This window comes from Narcine bancroftii, chromosome 3, assembly GCF_036971445.1.
Source record: "Narcine bancroftii isolate sNarBan1 chromosome 3, sNarBan1.hap1, whole genome shotgun sequence".
Lineage (NCBI taxonomy): Eukaryota > Metazoa > Chordata > Chondrichthyes > Torpediniformes > Narcinidae > Narcine > Narcine bancroftii.
Genome location: NC_091471.1, coordinates 7,892,642 through 7,908,354, shown reverse-complemented (window position 1 = coordinate 7,908,354; position 15,713 = coordinate 7,892,642). Strand labels below are relative to the sequence as shown.

General features: G+C 46.1%; 1 long non-coding RNA gene across 1 annotated transcript; it reads right to left on the bottom strand.

Annotated features, from left to right (window-relative positions):
• Positions 1 to 1,911: 1,911 nt before the first annotated feature.
• Positions 1,912 to 11,906, bottom strand: LOC138756042 (uncharacterized). The gene is made up of 2 exons (XR_011352693.1): positions 11,779 to 11,906; positions 1,912 to 2,260 (listed from the first exon to the last, which is right to left on the bottom strand). It is a non-coding gene; the product is annotated as an uncharacterized lncRNA (long non-coding RNA).
• Positions 11,907 to 15,713: the final 3,807 nt, after the last annotated feature.

The window sequence follows — 15,713 nt, the reverse complement described above, 5'->3', positions numbered from 1 at the left end:
TCCAGAATTAAACCTAAGCTACAATAGCTTAGGGTATTTCCACACGCACACACCCACCCACACACACACACACACATACACACACACAGACAGTCACACACATATATACACACTTACACACACACCCACACACAGGCACAAGCTCACAGACACACACATGAACACCCACACACTCACACACACACATGCACACACACTCACACACACACACACACACACACACACACACACTCACACACACACATGTGCACCCACACACTCACACACACATGCCCACACACACACACACACACACTCACACACACACACTCACACACACACACACACACACACACACACACAAACACACACACACACACACACACACACACACACACACACACACACACATTCACTCACTTGCATATTTGCACATTGTTGGGGTTTAAGTTAGATAAGTTAGTTAAGGTGTTATATTATTTGTAATTAATAATAAAAATATTATTTTAAATTTAACACTGTCTTGGTTAATTTTCTATTGCTGCTCTCTGAGTACGAAACAGTGCTCTGTGGTTAGTAAGGGATTACTTAAAGTGCCATGTGAGTGGAAAAAAAATGTATAGAACACTGGCATAGAACATTAGAGCACAGTACATGCCCTTCGGCCCACAATGGTGTGCTGACCTATATAACAGTCTTAACCTTCATTACTTCAAACCCATATCTCTCTATTTTTCCTGCATCCATGTGCCTGTATAAGAATCTTTTAAAGGACGCCATGGTTTGCACAAAGCTGTTATAGCGCCAGTGATCGGGACTGGGGTTCGAATCTCACACTGTCTGTAAGGAGAATGTACATTCTCCCCATGTCTGTGTGGGTTTCCTCCGGGGTCTCCAGTTTCCTCCCACCATTCAAAAACGTACCAGTTATTGTAAGTCAATCAGGTGTAATTGGGCGGCAGGGGCTCGTGGGCCAAAAGGGCCTGTTACCGTGCTGTATGTCTACATTTAAATTAAAAATGTCCCTATTGTACCATCCTCTGCCACCACCCCTGACAATACATTTCAGGCACCCACCCCTCTCTCGGTAAGATTCCTCTGGCTGCTGCGTGACCCACTGAGCTTGTGCATTGCATACGACCCCAGCCTCTGCAGACTTTTTTGTTTAATGCACGTTATGGAGTGCTGGCAACCACATTACCTCTGCCCTGTGTGCAGTGCCTGGCAGTAAGAGAACAGTCCTGCCCCAATCCTGGAGGGATTTGTGTTTGCACTGCGGTACTTGCTGAGATCCGGTTTAATATGAGCCGAATTTCACCTGTCACTCACTGAGGCAGTTTATTTGAAACTCGAGGCTTCGACGTCCAGATTGAAAGATCTTCATTTGCAAAGCAATCAGCCCAGTTGAACCGCAGCCTCGGGAAGGACCAGCCTCCATATCTCAATGGCTGACTGGACATCATTCTTGTAATTACTCACAGAACCCAGGCTTCTGGAGATGAAACAAAAGCTGAATCTGCTCATTTATCATCATTGTTTGCCTTGGGGTGCCCTCTGACCCCTGGGAAGAAGACCCCAAGAGTACCTGTCGGGCTGACTCAAGACCCGGCGTGTACGGCATGGGCCTTTGCGTCCCTTCGAGTCCCCGCCCAGCCATGGATTTCCCTTCCCCGGCCACCTCCGCCGTCCCTGGTACGCCCCTCCGTCTCTGGGGGATAACCTCTTGCCTCGTCTCCTGAGCAAGAAAGAACGCAAAATGTCTGGAGTCTTACAGGAATTTAATGGTTCAGGCAGTGGAGGATTACACGGTGCTTCAAGGGAAGATTAATCTGAAGTTTTAAAAGAAAGTCCAAACCTCAAAGTTCAAGGTAATGTGAGAAGATCATAATACACGTAGCCGTGTGCCCTCTGACTGGGGACTTGGCAGACACATTAACCCTCAAAACAAGGCAGCTGTTTATTTAGTTTTAAGAGCTGAAATGGAAAACTATTCGTCCTTAAATGAAACAATTTGTGTGCCTTTCTTTACATCAACATGATTCAAACTGTCATTGTCCATTTTTCATATTTAAGCGCACAACCATTCTCCAAATACTTCTGACAGGGATCTATTTTCTTAGCGATGTTTTGGTGCTCTGGCCCCAGAGTTAAAGAGTCACACAGTGCAGAAATCGGCCCTTCAGCCCTTCCTTTCGATGCTGACCTCATTCGGCAGCACTGGGTCTCTTGAATGCTCATCCAGATTTCAGGATTGTTGTCAGAGTACACGAGGCTCTTTTCCCTGCAGACGAGGCAGAATTACCATTTCAGAATCAGATTCAGAATTTATTCTTGTGAACAAGTCACCAAATTCAGTTTTTTTTGTGGCAGTATCACAGTGCAAACATTTATATAAACCACCTTACAAAAATAAATAAAAATATTGCATGAAAAATCAAAGTAAGGCAGTGTCTGTGGTTCATTGATCATTCAGGAATCGGATGGGAGATGTGAAAAAACTGTCCTTGTGCCGCTGAGGGCTTGTCTTTAGGATCCTGTACCTTTTCCCCAATGGTAGCAGAGTGAAGAAGGCATGGTCTGGGAGGTGGGGATCTTTGAGGATCGAGGCTGCTTTCTTAAGACACCTCCTTATGTAATGTTCTCGATGGAGTGAAGTCTGGTGCCTGTGATGTCGCAGGCCGAGTTAACAACCCTCTGGAGTTGTTAACTCTGGCACCTCTGTACCAGACACCACCCAGAATGTTCTCCATGATATACCTGTGCGTCCTATGGATTGTGAAAAAAATACTCAACGTACACATGTAAACAAAAAAATGAAATCCAAACAAACTGATTGTTCAATACAGAGAGGAAAAAAATCAATAAAGTGCACCAGTATGAGTCCCTGGTTGAGTTTGATGTTGAGGAGTCTGATGGTGGAGGGGTAGCAGCTGTTCCTGAACCTGGTGGTGAGAGTTTTGTGGTGCCTAGACCTCTTTCCTGATGGCAGCAACGAGAACAGAGTGTGTGCTGGTTGGTGTGGATCCTTGATGATTGCTGCTGCTCTCCGACGGCAGCCTTTCCTGCAGATGTTCTCGATGGGGAGGGTTTTGCCCATGAGGCCCTGGGCTGTGCCCATTACCTTTTGCAGGGCTTTCCACTCAGCGTTATTGGTGTCCCCGTACCAGGCCATGATGTAGCCGGTCAGCTCACTTCTGTGAGAATCATTATCTCCAGCATTCCCTCGATCGCTGGATTCTCAATTCCAAACAGATTATGTCGGAAAAGGCTCCTTCTCATGTGCCCTCTGAACCTTTAACTTCTCACCTTTAACCTCTGCCCTCAGATCTTCAATATCTCTGACAGGCGGAAAAGCTAATGTATCCAACCATGAAAACAGGGAAATCATGAAGATGAGATTACACTGTAACGTCTCATCATGCAAGAACAGACAGACAGACAGAATAAATCCATGCAGGCCTTTTCCACTGATGTGGCCTGATCTGGGAAGATATTCCTACATGTTTTGTTTTATCTGTACTAATCTAGATAGAAAATTATAGAGTTTAGAACATGGAATATTACAGCACAGTACAGGCCCTTCAGTCCACGATGTTGTGCCAACCTATATAAACCTACTCAACACTCTAAATCTTCTCTAACGCACATGCATAACCCTTTAATTTTTTTGCATCCATCTGCCTCAGAATCTTTTAAATATCCACGTTTCTTCAGCCTGCACCAGCACCCCTGACAGGGCATTGCAGGCACTCTCCATGCTCTGTGTAAAAATCTTAACCGTGACGTCTCCCCTAAACGTTTCTCCCCTGCCTTATACAGATGTCATCCGGTGTTTACTATGGTTTCCTCGGGAAACAGGCGCTGGCTGTCCACCCTATCGATGCCTCTCATAATCTTGTCGGCCTCCAAAGAGTCACCTCTCATCGTTCTTCACTCCAAAGAAAAAAGCCGTAGCTCTGTTAACCTTGCCTCATAAGGCACCTTATCCAATCCAAGCAACATCCTGATAAATCCCCTTTGTACCCTCTCCATAGCTTCCACATCCTTCCTGTAATGAGGTGACCAGAACTGAACTCCAAGTGTGGTCTCACCAGAGTTTTATAGAACTGCAACATTACCTCACGGCTCTTGAACTCAATCCCCTGACTAATGAAGGTCAGCATATCATTAGCCTTCCTAACTACCCTATCAACCTGCGTGGCCACCTTGAAAGATCTATGGATTTATCTATTCTCTGTGTCAGTCCTGCTACTCAGGAGGCATGTTAGCATAATGATAAGCAGCACCGGGTTTAAATTTGGTGCATATAATCCAGATTGGAGTAATGCATAATCTCCTTACTCCAAATGTAAGGAGTTTGTACATACTCCCCTAGTCAGTGTGGGTTTCCTCTGGGTGCTCTGGTTTCCTCCCACCCTTCAAAATGTATGCAGTTTGTAGGTTGATTGGTGCATTTGGACAACATGGGCTCATGTGCCAGAATGGCCTGATACCGAGCTGCATCATCTAAATTTTTTTAAAAACCTATGGACTCTGCCTTCCCGTTTGACGGATAATGTACCCCTGCATCAGAATTCTTACATAAGGTGCGCAATCTATATTAGTAGATATTAGAAACTTCGAAACAGAAAAATAGGTGCATGAGTAGGCCATTTGGCACTTCAAGCCTACACTGCCATTCAATATGATCATGGCTGATCAGTACCCAGTTTCTGCCTTCTCCCCATATGCCTTGATTCAAATCTAACCTACTCTTAAATATTGACAAGGAACTGGCCTCAACTACTTCCTGTGGCAAAGAATTCCACAGATCCACCACCCTCTGAGAGAAGAAATTTTTCCTCATCTCAGTCCTAAAAAACTTACCCTTATCCTTAAACTGTGACCCCTGGTTCTGGTTTTTCCCAGCATTGGAAACAACCTTCCTGCATCTAGTCTGCCTAAACCCTTAAGAATTTTATATATTTCTATAAGATCCCCCCTCAATCTTCTAAATTCCAGAGAATACAAGCCTAGTCTGTCCAACCTTTCTTCATATGCAAGTCCTTCCATCCCTGGTATCAGCCTAGTGAACCTTCTCTGCAGCTCCTCCATGGCAAGGATGTCTTTCCTCAGATAAGGAGAGCAAAACTGCCTGCAGTTGTGGTCTTACCAAGGCCCTGTACAGCTACAACAGGATCTCTGTCCTCCTGGACTCAAATCCTCTTGTTATGAATGCCAATATAGCATTCGTCTTCCTCACCGCCTGCTGCACCTGCAAGCCCACTTTCAATGACTGATGCACAACAGCACCCAAGTCTCACTGCATCTCCCCTTTTCCTAAACAGATATCATTCAGATAATAGTCCTCTTTCCTGTTCTTACCTCCAATTATCCCGGCGTGGAAAGATAACATAAAGGATAGATAGATAATTAAATGTTCAGTTGGTTCAAGTTTATTTCTCATCTGATTGTGCAAGTGCAACCTGATGAAACATTGGTGCAAAAACATGCAAACACACAACCAAAAGTGACACACGTACAGACAAAGTTACAGTGGGAGCAAGAAAAAAAGTGACATTTTAATAGCACTATTTTGGTGGCTCCGGGTGCCTCTGTCTCCACCATCCCTCAGATTCCATCACAATGCCCCCACTCCCACCCCACCGGGTGAAAACAATCCTCGTACCCCCTTACTCCTGCCCCTTCTGGGGGAGAAGAGTGTGGGACACACCTTAACCTGCTTCCCAATTTGCTGCTGGAACTCTCGAGATATTGCAAGGCAAAACATTCCTGTTATTATCTGTTCAGGCCAATAATCAAATGTCTAGTTAACTGATCTGGAGAGATGAATTTCAATTCCACGCTGCTGAAGATCCAACTGCGCTGGGCAGGTCACGTCTCCAGAATGGAGGTCCATCGCCTTCCCAAAATCGTGTTATATGGCGAGCTCTCCACTGGCCACCGTGACAGAGGTGCACCAAAGAAGAGGTACAAGGACTGCCTGAAGAAATCTCTTGGTGCCTGCCGCATTGACCACTGCCAGTGGGCTGATATCGCCTCAAACCGTGCATCTTGGCGCCTCACAGTTCGGCGGGCAGCAACCTCCTTTGAAGAAGACCGCAGAGCCCACCTCACTGACAAAAGACAAAGGAGAAAAAACCCAGCTCCCAACCCCAACCAACCAATTTTCCCCTGCAACCGCTGCAACCGTGTCTGCCTGTCCCACATCGGACTTGTCAGCCACAAACGAGCCTGCAGCTGACGTGGACATTACCCCTCCATAAATCTTCGTCCGCGAAGCCAAGCCAAAGAAAGAAAGCAAGACGGCAAAATTAAGCACCAGTAAATATGGATTCTCCCAGTACAGTGAAAAGAGACCCATGAAAGACCTACCTGAAATAAGTATAGGAGAACACAATGTCAACAGCCACTGCTATGCAATATTGGTTGCAAACAGTGAAGTAAATTTACAGAAAAATTAGTACTGCTACGAGCCCAGAGGACCCCAAAACCCAGCAGCAATAGATATTCACCAAGATAAATGGTTACTTAAACAAAGTTGCTTTTAATTATCTTTAAACATGAAAACAGAATCACACATTAACATCACTATTGACTTATCTAACCTATCTTAACCCCCTTCTAATTCTAAGCGCACATGTGTGTAAGTTCCGAAGAGTTCTTTGATTCACAGTCCATTCTCACTTCTCATACCTCCAAGTTCACTGTGCACAGAATTTAACATTTATAAAGTTAAGCTTTGGTGCTTGTAAGATAAATGGTTACCGCTCAGGAAGGTTCTTGTCAGTTTTCAGAGAGAGAGATTTGTTATATGCTGGACGACCACAAATGATTTCTTTTTTAAATCAGCCAGTTCAGTGTCTTGCCGAAGAAACTTACCCCCTCCAGATGATAACCTCCTTCTTTCAGGTCACCACTGAGTGTTTTTTTCGTTTCTCTTATTCCAAGTGAAACATTAGACAGCCAGGCCTCTCCTCTTGCATGAATCACAAGGGCTTTGACCAGGCTGAACTAAGTACTCACAACCCGGCTTCTAAATGTGGTTTTCCACAAGCTTGCCAGCTTGTCCTGTTCCAGTCCCTGCTGCTGCTGCCGACTGTATCACTGAAGAACTTCTCTCTCTCTCTCTCCGTCACACACACACGCGCACACACACACGCACACACACACACACACACACACACACACACACACACACACACACACACACACACACACACACACACACACACACACACAGAAAAAGCCTGTTTGACTCTCTCTGCTTGCAAAACGACATGACCCTCTTAGAACAGCAAGTTCCCCTCCAGACAGAATGTGGCTTCAACAAGCTCTTTCATCTGTTTTCTTTTGTAAACAACAGAAGAAGTCTCTTGGGCACTCTCCAAAGCTTTTGCAAAGACTGTTGGTCCTGACACGTCTAGCATGAGCAGAGCTCCAATATTTTAAATACGATCTGTTTTGAAGTGTTTGTATGTGACCTACTTTAACAAACCTGCCTTAATTTATCTCCCAAAAACATATCTATATTCTGTCACAGTATCTACCATCAACACAGAGAGCAAAAGAAAAAGAAAAAAAACACTGAAGTAATGGTAATATCAAAGAAACCTGATATTCTAAATTGTAAGATCATTTTGGGAAATGAAATCCTGAAACAAGTTCACAACTTCAAGTACCTTGGATCTGATGGCAAATGCAAGATATACATAAAAGCAAGACTAGCGAAGGCAAGAACAGCATTTATAGAAACGAGAAGCATCCTAACGAACAAGAAAATAGCACTGGTGTCTGCCTTCAAACTCTCAGCTGCTAAGTTCTTCCTACCCTGATGTCTGGCTGCGAGTCACGGACCATCACAAATGCAATGGAGAAAAGAATCAAAGCAGCAGAGAAATGGGTTCTCAGAAGAATGCCGTGCTCATCATAGACGGACGGACAGCAAGCGAACTTTATCAAAGAATGAAAACAAAATGCACATGACTTAAAAGAAACAGAAAACACCAATCAAAACTCTTTGGACACTTCATGTGAAGAGATACATTAGAACGTTTAGTTACAACTGGAAAGCTGGAAGGGAAAGGAATCAGAGGCAGACAGAGAATGAAAAAGATCGATGGATTAACGTGGTTAGAAACAGGGAAGGCAATGTCTAAATACTGGAGGGTTGGAGACCGTGATGGATGGAGAGACACCGAAAGGCAAGGCACCTGAATGACGATGAAATTGGGATTCAAATGCTGGTGTCAATGAGAGTGGCCACCTGGTTCATTTAGACACATCTACATTGCTGAGCAATGCAAGAGGTTCAATGGCCAATAGGAACAAGCACTGGCTCTGTCCTGAAGACTTATACCCTGCACATGAACAAAACAGCTATCACTGTTGGAGGACATAGATCTACAGATTTCAGATTCATTCTCAGAGTACATACACGACATCACGCACAACCCTGAGATTCCTCTTCCTTCAGGTGAGGCAGAATCACCCCCTATTGGTAGTGCAAAAAAAAAACTGTACACATTATTCACATGTGAACAAATAAACGAATGTGTGGTGATGTTTCCTCCATTGTATATAGTTATCATTGTCGGTTGTGTATATGGAGCTGGTCCGCCCAGCTCCATATACACATACCTTATGACTCCTCCCCCATGGTCCTGGGCCATAAAGGTTGAGCCACCTTTCCCTTGCCGCCATTTCTATCCTGGGATCGGGGCCAGCAAGGTTCCTCTGTGTTTTAAGCCGATCATTCCCTCAACTTGTCTCTGTGGTTACTGGTAATGCCCAACAATTTAATACACAGAAGAGCCTTGCTGGCCCCGATCCCAGGATAGAAATGGCTCAACCTTTATGGCTCAGGACCACGGGAGAGGAGTCACAGGGTAAGAGTCACCTGTGGGCAGGCCAGCTCCATGCCAATCAAAGCTATATACAATGGAGGAAACATATCACCGCAGAATGTAAACAAACTGACTGCACTACATCGAGGAAAGAAAGCAAACAATAAAGTGCACAAGCAAGGGTCCATAAATGAGTCCCTGATTGAGTTTGTCATTGAGGAGGGGTAGGAGCTGTTCCTGAACCTGGGGGTGTGAGTCTTGTGGCATCTACACCTCTTTCCTAATGGCAGCAGTGAGAACAGAGCAAGTGCCGGATGGTGTGGATCCTTGATGATCATTGCTGCTGGCCAACGGCAGCGTTCTCCATCGATGTTCTCGATGGTGAGGAGGGTTTTGCCTGCGATGTCCTGGGCTGTGCTCACTACAAGGTTTTACGCTCGGGGGTATTGGTGTCCCCATACCAGACCGTGATGCAGCCAGTCACCACACTTTCCCCCATATCTCTGTAGAAATTTGCCAACGGTTTCCAATGTCATACTGAACCTCTGCAAACATCTGAGGAAGTCGAGGCGCTGATGTGCTTTCTTCACAATGCCATTAATGTGTTGGGTCCAGGAAAGATCCTCCGAGATAGTGACTCCCAAAAAATATAAATTAGAAAGAGGAGGGGGTCGCAGGACAGATCCCTGTGGAGCACCACTGGTCCCTCCATGTAGAATACAAACCATCTACAACTACTTTTTGCCTTCTTGTGGACAAGCCAATCCTGCATCTTACAAAGTAAAGCCTCCCTGTATTTCTTAAAATATTGTTCTGTGAAGAACAGTAGATTATCTTCTATTAGCTCAAGTTCAGGTTTAGTGTCAAGTTCACCAAGATGCAGTGGTAGAGCTCATTTCACGAGCAGTCCAGCTAGACATCCCACACGTAGTACAGCTGTGAAACCACAATATAGAGGACCAAGTTATAGAGAGAGAGCTTGGTTGGTATAGAGCAGTGGTTCTCAACATTTTTTCTTTCCACTCACATCCCACTTTAAGTCATCCCTATCCCTGTGATCAGTAAGGGATTGGTTAAGGTGGGACGTGAGTGGGAAGGGAAGGTTGAGAATCACTGCTCTAGACCCAATTGTTACTGAAATATTTGGCTTGAGAAAATTTGTCCTTGGCCCATTTCCTTTGGAGTTCTGAAACCCTGCACATAATGAGTCAATGAAGGACGATTAAATCAGTGGTTTCCAAACTTTTTCTTTCAAACCACATGCTACTTAAGCAATCCCTTTCTCATCACCTGTGGCATAGGAAATACTTAAAGTGGTATGGGAGTGGAAAAAAGAAAGGTTGAGAACCACTGGTATAGAGGAAAGGCAACATAACTTAACAAGGATCAGATTCATTCGGGAGTTTGATAACAGCAGAAGAGAAACTGGCCTTGAAACTGGTGTTGCGTGATCTCACACTCGGGAATCTTCTTCCTGGATGAGAGGGGATGAAGAGAGTAGCACTCTCCTCCAACCAGATGGTATTAACAATGACTTCTCCAGCTTCCGATAAACCTATGGAATTTGTTGCCACAGGTGGTTATGGAGATCAGGTCATTGGGTGTGTTTAAGACAGATATTGACAGGTTATTGATTAGCCAAGGCATCAAAGGTTATGGGCAATGGGATTGAGTGGGAAAATGGATCATCTCATGATTGAATGGTGGAGCAGACTCAATGAGCTGAATGGCCTATTTCTGCTCCTATATCTTAAGGTCTTGTGTGTTACAATATGTGTTCTTAGAACTACAGAACCATAGATCACCACAGCACATAAACAGGCCCTTTGGCCCTTCTAGCCTCATCCCACTGACCTGCACCCCGTCCATAGCCCTCCACAAACCTCCCCTGTCCTTGTGCTAGTCCAAATTTTTCTTAAATGTGAACATTGAGCACGCATTTGGTTCTACATCTTTACCTCCTTTGGACGCTACAAGACCTGCTGAGTTCCTCCAGCATTTCTGTGTTTTTGACTCTAATCAGTTTTGCAGACTTTCATGTTTCACTCCATGCTATCAATGTGCACACTATGGAGTCAGACCTCGGACCCCGCCCCCTCCAGGAAAATTCTTTTGATAGCTTCCCTGGTCTGCGTGGCAAAAGCAACATTAATTATGCATCCCTGGATTTTATAGGTTTGTTCAAGAGTGTGTGTGTGTGTGTGTGTGTGTGTGTGTGTGTGTGTGTGTGTGTGTGTGTGTGTGTGTGTGTGTGTGTGTGTGTGTGTGTGTGTTTGCGCGCGCGCGTGTGTGTGTGCGTCTGAGACTAAGTGTGTGCGAGTGTATGCATATTGAGTGATGTGTGTGTGTGAGTGCATGCATATGTGAGTGTGTATGTTGTGTATGTGTGTGGGGGCTACGTGTATGTGTGTGGGGGGGATATGTGTGGGTGTGTGTGGGGGTTATGTGTTGGTGTGTGTGTGTGTGGGGGGGTATGTGGGTATATGTGTGGGTGTGTGTGTGTGGGGGCTATGTGTGGATGTGTGTGTGGGGGGGTATGTGGAGTTATGTGTGGGTGTGTGTATGTGTGTGGGGTATGTTTGGGTGTGTGTGTGTGGGGGGTATGTGTGTGTGTGTGTGTGTGTGTGTGTGTGTGTGTGTGTGTGTGTGTGTGTGTGTGTTTGTTTCCGTGTGTGTCTAGAGTCTAGGAGAGACAGGACTGCATTTGAAGGACATGAGGAAACCATCAGTCATCCTGGATTTATAACCCATTTGGTTTTTTTAATGAACTCCTGAGAGGATCGAATTCTTCTGCTCCGGTGTGGGAATCAAACTCTCAACTCTTCTACCTCTATGCACGAGTGTCACGGAGAAAGAGGAAGCATAAAGGCGTAAAGATTCAGCATGAAGAGGGCAGCATCGGTTGAGGTAACGAGAGAAGGTAGGAAGTCAGCAGAGATCAGCAAATATTTACCAGGACCTGTTGAACTCAACGCTGAGTCCCAAACGCTCCCATGTGTCAAGGCAGGGACAGCCACCCTCAACCTGTCCATGTGCTGGGTGAGACACAGGGGAGGAAGGTGTGTAAGGATGTGAATGGAATCAAAGTTAACCTAAGGTAAGTGTTGGGACAGCTTGCAGGGATGAATTGCCCATTCGTGTCACAATGTTTTTGTGCAGGGGTCAAAGGGGAAGTGAGATTGAAGAAATGTTTACATAAAGCAGTATGTCCTGCGGTAGGAGCACGTCTTCTACTGAAGGATGAGGTCACAGGCTACACAGCAGTGTTAAAACACACACAAACACACACACACACACACACACACACACACACACACACACACACACACACACACACACACACATCTCACACAAATACACATCAGACATACACTCCCATCCACACACACACACACACACACAGACACAGACACACACACATCTCACACACACACACACACTCCCATCCACAAACACACACACACATAAGATACACACCCCCACCCACACACATACACACACTCACACAGACACACACAAACACACACATCTCTCGCACACACACACATATCAGACATACACTCCCACCCACCCACCCACCCACACACACACACACACACACACACACACACGTCAGACACACACCTCCACCCACACAGACACACACACCCACACAAACACACACATCAGACACCCACCCCCTACCCACACACACAAATCACACACAAAAACACACATCTCACACAAATACACATCAGACATACAGTCCCATACACACACACACACACACACACACACACACACACACATCTCACACACACACACACACACTCCCATCCACAAACACACACACACACAAGATACACACCCCCACCCACACACATACACACACTCACACAGACACACACAAACACACACATCTCTCTCACACACACACATATCAGACATACACTCCCACCCACCCACCCACCGACCCACACAGACACACACACACACACACACATTCCCATCCACAAACACACACACATAAGATACACACCCCCACCCACACACATACACACACTCACACAGACACACACAAACACACACATATCAGACATACACTCCCACCCACCCACCCACCCACCCACACACACACACACACACACACACACACACACCTCCACCCACACAGACACACACACCCACACAAACACACACACATCAGACACACACCCCCTACCCACACACACAAATCACACACACATACACACACACAGACACACACACACAGACACCCACACACACACACACACACACACACAAACACACATCTCACACAAATACACATCAGACATACACTCCCATCCACACACACACACACACACAGACACACACACACACACACACATCACACACACACACACTCCCATCCACAAACACACACACACACATAAGATACACACCCCCACCCACACAGATACACACACTCACACAGACACACACAAACACACACATCTCTCTCACACACACATATCAGACATACACTCCCACCCACCCACCCACCCACCCACCCACACACACACACATACACACACACACACACACACACACACACAGACACCCACACACACACACACACACACACACACAAACACACATCTCACACAAATACACATCAGACATACACTCCCATTCACACACACACACACAGACCCACACACACACACATCTCACACACACACACACTCCCATCCACAAACACACACACACACATAAGATACACACCCCCACCCACACAGATACACACACTCACACAGACACACACAAACACACACATCTCTCTCACACACACATATCAGACATACACTCCCACCCACCCACCCACCCACCCACCCACACACACACACACACATACACACACACACACATACACACACACACACACACACACAGACACCCACACACACACACACACACACACACAAACACACATCTCACACAAATACACATCAGACATACACTCCCATTCACACACACACACACAGACCCACACACACACACATCTCACACACACACACACTCCCATCCACAAACACACACACACACATAAGATACACACCCCCACCCACACACACACACACACACACACACACACACACACACACACACACACACATACACACACACACACACACATACACACACACACACACACACACACACACACACACACTAATACTCCTGTATCTCTCCTGATGCCACTAGCTGGAAGATGCTGTGTGCAAGATAATAGGGGTCCTCACTGATATTCAGGCCCTCTTTAAGCGGTGATCCTGGTAGATCATATCAATGGGGGGAAAGGAAAGTCTCCGGTGATCCTCTCTGCTACTTTTCAGGACTCAATTTCTTACAAACATTGCAAATTGACTGCGCTTGATATGAAACTGGAAATTCTGAAAATAATCAGCAGGTCCCACAGCGTCTGTGGAGAGGTCATGTTACAGGCTGATCTGATTAGAGTGAAACGGATTTTCCCTCTACTCACCTGCGGCCTACCTGCTGAGTGTTGCTGGATTTTCCTTATTCAACATACCATCTGCGGTAGTTTGTTCTTGTGTGTCTTGCAAGCAATGATTCCAATCATAAGGTCAACTGTGATCATCCTGGCTCCACCCTGTGGCACTGACTTCTACCATTACTCCACCATTCGGGCCCCTGGTGATGGAACACATCGAATCACACCTCCTGAAGACACTGGACCCATTTTAATTCACCTATAGAAGAAACTGTTCCACTGATGCTGCTATAGCCCTCTCCCTTCATAAGCTCAGCGTTTAATATGATAATTCCCCAGAAGCAGGTGGAGAAGTTGTCCTCGCTGGGACACAAGACCCCTCTCTGTAACTGGATCCTGGACTTCCTAACAGAAAAACCACAGGGCTGTGTGCTCAGCCCGCTCCTGTTTACGCTAATGACCCACGACTGCATCGCCAGATCCAGCTGCAACAGTGTCATCAAGTTTACAGATGACACAACAGTCGTTGACCTCATCAGCCACACAGATGAGTCGCACTACAGAGAAGAGGTGGGAAACCCCATGAGATGGTGCAAGAGTAACAACCTGGGTCTCAGCGTGGACAAGACAAAGGAGATGATCCTGGACTTCAGGAGGATCAGGAATGATCAACATCTCTGTATTAGAGAGAGTGGAGAATACCAAGTTCCTTGGAGTCTACAAGTGACATATCATCTCCTCACTTGTGAAGAAGGTACAACAGTGACTGCACTTCCTGAGAAGACTGAGGCAGGCCAAGGCTACCACCATCCTGTCAACTTTCTAGAGGAGTTCTATTGAGAGCTCTTGGCCAGCTGCATCACAGTGTGGTACGGTTGCTGCAAGAGAAATGCACCATAAAAGAGGTGATCTACTGGGATCATTAAGTGAAGAGGGCGTACAAAATCAGTGAGGACTCCTTCCACCCTCCGCACATCATCTTTCAGCTGTTCCCGTCGGGGAAGAGATATACGCTGAGGAGCAGCTTCTTTCCACGGGCAGTGAGAATGCTGAAGGGCTAAATAAACTGGTCATATATATATATATATATATATATATATATTTGTCATACCCACACTCCTGTTCAGCTCCGAATCATGGGTCCTCTACCGGCACCACCTACGGCTCCTAGAACGCTTCCACCAGCGTTGTCTCCGCTCCATCCTCAACATCCATTGGAGCGCTTTCATCCCTAACGTCGAAGTACTCGAGATGGCAGAGGTCGACAGCATCGAGTCCACGCTGCTGAAGATCCAGCTGCGCTGGATGGGTCACGTCTCCAGAATGGAGGACCATCGCCTTCCCAAGATCGTGTTATATGGCGAGCTCTCCACTGGCCACCGTGACAGAGGTGCACCAAAGAAAAGGTACAA